This window comes from Diospyros lotus, chromosome 8 (assembly GCF_014633365.1).
Source record: "Diospyros lotus cultivar Yz01 chromosome 8, ASM1463336v1, whole genome shotgun sequence".
Classification (NCBI taxonomy): Eukaryota; Viridiplantae; Streptophyta; class Magnoliopsida; order Ericales; family Ebenaceae; genus Diospyros; species Diospyros lotus.
Window position 1 is genome coordinate 32,514,297 of NC_068345.1, and position 6,139 is coordinate 32,520,435.

Consider the following 6,139-nt stretch of genomic DNA (forward strand, 5'->3'; position numbering starts at 1 on the left):
TTGGGTATATCGTTGAGAGTTCGCTGAAAGCATTGCTAGGATCTCGCTTGATTTCGCGATCTGAGCTCGAGTTTCAACGATGTGTGAACTTATTCTAACGAGATCGGCTCGGGTCTATTAGGCTTGAGGTGATTTGGGTGGACCCATTGGATCGAGTCCAAACTATAAGGAATAATGCGAGAAATACTCATAACAGATTACAATATATATATATATATATGTATATACATACATACACATTTGTCTGTCAATGAATTGAATTTGGTCGAGAATCATAAAATACAGATTTATTAAGATTTAGTCTAAATTATTTTAAATTAAATTCAAAACTATCACATCCATCTATAAATAGACATGTCCATCTCAACCCATTCAAATCCTAAATATTTATTATAAAATTAAAATTTAATATTTAATCACAAATATTAAAATTATTATTTTATGCTCACATATATACATTTGTTAAAATATTCATAGGTACATATATACATACATTTATACGTAAACATATATACATTTATGTGATACATCTCACATCTGTAATATATGTGCATATAGGTATGAATAGACATACATATATGTACATATATATATAAAATATATACATACATTTATTTCACACATGTACATATTTAAAAATATATATATGTATGCAGGGGCGGATCCAGAAATTTATGTAGGGAGAGGTTAATTTTTTTTTTAAAGTATAAAATTATACATCACAAATTTTGAGGTGGGTTAAAATTTTTTTTTGACTAAATTATTAATAAAATTTATTATTTTTTATATTAAAATTTATTTTTTTAATATTAAATAATAATTTTTAATTATGAAGCCTAGAACAGCTCATGCATGCATCCACTCCTGTATATATGTATAATATGTACAATGTTAATGCATGTATACAGGGGCGGGGCCAAAAATTTTAGCTAGGTGGGTAAAAATAAAAATAGTAAAAAAAATTAAAATTACGTGCATAATATTACAAAAATATATTGATAAATTATTATAATTATTTTCTACAAATTTTTTTATTTTAATAACATTGCATAATAACATCATTATCAATTTCATTAAATATATCATTTTCAATATACATAACTAAATTGTCACCCAACCATTGATCTCTAACTCAATTGTGCAGTCGAATTTTACAAGTTTTATGGCAGAAAATACTCTTTTTACTATAATAGCAGCAACAAGAGGAATTAATACTAGTGTCACAAGTATGTAAACTAATGAATACACATAATCTTTTTTAGCCATTATCAGTTTCTGTGTAAGATCACTAAGGCCCCATAATCCTTCAAAATCATTGTTAATATGCACATCAATAATATATGTTTTAAGGATATTTCAAATTGCAATTCTAAAATTCTTAAAAATGTCAAAAAAAAAAAATAGTCCCTAATACTTCAAAAAAATCTCAAAAAATCAGTCCATAAATCCTTTAAAATAGCCCAATTCAATTGCTAAATCCTTTAAAAATGTCCTAAAATTCAATCCCTAAATTCTTCAAAAAACAAAAAACTTCAACCTTAAGCCCCTAAATCCTTTAGAAAAATCTTGAAATTTAGCCTGAAATATTTTCAAAACATCCAATATAGAAAAAGAGATTCTAAAAAAAACAAGCTTACAATATTACAGTAATTGTATTTCTGCTCAATTAAACTCATCTAATTACATTATAAAGATAGTCTTTTTATTTTATTTTTCATAAAATTAGACAATAAAGGTTAAACAGGTAGGTTCTAGAAACAAAACAAAATATGGTAATTAATTAAGAAACCAATCCATAACCAAATATATGTGTCTAAAGAGTAAAACATTTAAGCAAATTAAGACTGAGATATATAATATGTCAGAGTCAATAAGACTTTAACAGGAAAAATTTGAGAAATTTAGGATGGGCAATGGCCCACCCTTGATTGTATGTGGCTCTGTCATTGTATGTATATACGTGTTTATATATAAAAATATAAAGATATATTTTAAAAATAGATCTCATGGATCTGATTCAAATTGAAAGGACCAGATCCATGAGATCCAATCCAATTATAAATGAATTTGAATTGCCAATATATTGACATGCCTACCTATATATATCTATATAATAAGGTAAGAGGGTTTTTGAAAATATGTAAAATATATCAGAGATACATTTGAAATGAATGGTTGAGATGGATGGATGAATATATCAATGATTGAGATTAATTCTTCTTCTCGCCCAACAATCATTCTTCAATTTGCCCGCCCAACAATCCCAAGCTCTGCCCCATTTAATTTCTCCAGCACCTCCACCACCCATACAGAAGCTATCAAATCTCGCCTCACTTCCTAAGGCTGACTCTAGTAATGCTCTAAACCGTTTGCCATTGCAAAAATTTGGAGAAGCAACGCCAAATTTCAGTTCCAGCAACTCTAAACTGATTTCAAATTTTAGCAGATTTCAGCAATGCCAAATTGATTCGCCCAACTATGGAAAAGCTCGTGTTCGCCATCGCTAGGACCCCACACCCCAATGGCCATCTACACGGGAAGAGGAGGACCAGACAACAGAGAAGAAAAAAGATCGTCCAAAAATGAGGATCAATTGAAAAGAAAGGTCGCGACGAAAGGTGGAAGACAAATCGACCACTAGATTAGTCCAATGGCGTCTGCAACATCAACCATTAGCGACGAACGGAGGTAGCAAAGACGGTTAGCGACCGATAACTTTTTCAGCGACCAGCTTGGGGTTTGTGGTTTGGGATATTTGTGGTTTGTGATTTATTTATTTTTCTGATGAGTTATCTATTTTGGATATTTGTGGTTTGTGATATTTGTGCAAGTAATTTGTTGGTTGAGTAACAAAATTGATTCGCTTGCTACTTCTAAGTATAGGTGGGGTCTGCAACTCGAGCAAGGGAAATTCAAGAATAGGCAATGACTCTACTTGCCGGAACAAGTAAGTTACGTATTGCAGCTTCTATAGTTTATGTGTACTTTTTGGTGTTCCATATGTAAGTTACGTGTTGATTGCTTTTGGGGGTCTAATGGATGATGCAAGCAGGCCACTTGACAATTTTTTTGTGTTTCTGTTTGAAAGAAGTGAGATAAGTCATCAACGAAGATGAAAAATGGTGAAGTAGTTGGATGGGATAATATTTTGATAGAAGCACATGAATGCTTGGGAAAAGAAAATATTATGGGTGAGAAAACTATTTAAAATCATTCTTAAATGCGAAGAGGATGCCTGACAAGTGAAAAAAGAGAGGGTAAAGTGTCATATTAAATTATAGATAGATTAAATTAACTAAAGTGTCATATTATGAAGTTTTAGGAGAGGGTAATTATACAAAGTTAAGAATATAAATCGAGGTCTTTGAGAACTAAGTTAGTTTCATGTATTTTATGGAATTTTTTGTCTTCACGTATCTTAAAAACTTCAAGCTCAAAATCAAACAAATCCCTTATCAAGACCCAATATCAATGGCGAATGAAATTGGAAAAATATTCAATTTAATGGTAATTTCACATTATCAAAAATTATTAATTTTATCAAAAACACATGGCAACATAAAATAATAAATGCTATTTTATTTTTAATTTTATAAAAAAATATTAATTTTATCAAAAATACATGACACCAAAAAATAATAAATGCTATTTTATTTTTGATTTTATCAAAAATTATTAATTATCATGTGTGGGGAACCCAAGATTTGAGAACAATAAAAAATTTTAATTTAGGCACAATATTTTTTTTAAAATTAAAATAATATAAAAATTAAAAAATTTCCAACCACATATGGTTGGGGAACCTAAAGTTCGGGAATACAAGAGTTCTCAACCACTCACGATTGGGAACCTAAGGCTCTTTGATCCTAAACTAGGGTTCCTCCTCCCCCTTTGATGGTTGCGGCCATGGCTGGTATGTATTATTTAATTTTTTTATTATAAAATGTTAACGAGTATATAATAATTTTAATTTTAATTTTTTTGTTTAGTGTTTATAATTTTTTTTGCCACGTCAACATATATATATATTTTGATTTGCAATGTGAACATTATAAATCTTGTAGTTTATTTTTTATTTGAGTTTTGTAGAGCGTTTAATATAAATAAAATTATTCTAAATTCTTCATAAATTTTAACATATATAAATTATAAAGGCACGGATATACGTTAGTATATCCACCTTAGTATGTTTAGATTTTGGGATTGTGGGTAGGCTTATAGCAGCATTATTTTGGATTTTTGGAAATGGGAGGGAGATGAACAAATACCATCATTTAGCCTCCTCTCAGTTTTCTTCTGTATCTGTATTGTATCCGTATCTGTATGTAGAACCAAATTTCAAATTTATATTTATTACATAAATCAATTCAAGATCTGATATCAAAAATAATATATGACCAACTTTACCATCCAATACAAAATAGAGTTAAAATTTCAAGAGGAAATAATTGGTACAGAAAAAAATTTAGATTTTAGAAATTTATGATTTTTGTCTTTTGATAATGTTCTTAAAAATATTTGATTCTCAAGATTTATAGAATTGTATATTTGGTTAGATTTAAACAATTTTAGAAATATTGAGTATTTTTTTAATGAAAATCTTACATTCTTATGTTTGGTTTAAATATAATATTTTTGAAATTTTTTTTTCAAAATTACCCTTATTTAATTTTCTATTTAAAAATAAAAAACTCTTTCTTCGTATATAAAATATTGAGACCCACAACCTTTTAAGAAGTTAAAAAATGTCATTATTTTACACATTATGTATATATATGTACATAATATATGTTTATATGAATAAATATATGTGTATATATATACACACATTTTATATGTTTGTATAATATATTATGTATATATTATATATATATTTGTAAGAACCAAGTTATGGTAAAGATAATAGTGAAATGGTTATGGGGTTTTAAGGAGGTAAGGGGTATTTTAGACTTTTTATTTGTTAAAATTTTTTTCAAATCCATTGGAATTCAAGACTCCCAACCCTCCTATGAAAATTTTTTTGTGGAAAAGTTGATTAAAAATAAATTTTGAAAATATTATTTTTTTAAGATTTTTTTTTAAAAAATTATACCAAACATGGAAATATAAATTTGTAATCTAATATTCTTAGAAATTTAAAATCTTTTCGTGTAAGAACGCCTCCCAAAAGTTACATTATTATACCATTTCCATACAACTTATAACACAAGTTTTAGGTTGAGAATCAAATATAATCAATACAAATATTTAAATTTTAAAACAACCATATATCTATATTACATGTCATTTAATTTTGTTTTTGAATAAGAGTTGAGGTACGAAATTTCTAGATATATGGTACCCAAAACCAAAAGTTGATATCAATTAGTTTTATATCTTTTAGTTTATTTTCATTTTTAATATTTTTAAAAATAAATAAAATTTTGTGTTAAAAAAGTGATTGATAGAAGGCTATCTTTAAATAACAATAAATCTCATCTTGTGTGTCCACATTAAGTCGTAGGTGGCACTGGCACGTGTCCCTTCTTCAAATAAGATTTAAAAAACAACTACTAAAAGATAATTACTGATTTATCTTATCTCCAAATCTCCAAACAATTTGGAGACAATATATATGTTTGACTAATATCGTTTTCAAATGATTAAGATCAATATTATTTTTACTTCTCATTTCAATACAAAAAAAAAAAAAAAAATGGGACAATCATCTCATTTGTATCTCTATCTAGTATAAGAAATTTTCTTAAGTCATTGAGTCTAAAAATCTCATAGATGATAATTTTGGTTATCTCTCCCTTGCCTCTACAAAGACATGAAACCCTACAAGTAAAGAAAACATCTTTTAAGTATTCAATACATTCTCATTTATAATATTAACTTGAGTATTCAAGGGGGTATATTGGAAGAACAAGCTTCACCCATTCTTGCATGTTCTTATATCGTGGCATAATTATGGTGATTGATCCCAAATTTTATCATCAAAACCAAAGGAATCACTCTATCCTTCGTTTAACCCAAATTTTACTTGTAATTAAATTGATTCATCATCCAATTTTCAATTTTTCTCGTCGAAATAATTGGTCCGACCCAATTCCCTTATCACCGCAAAGGCCCAACAAAAGGGCCCTTAACAAATCCT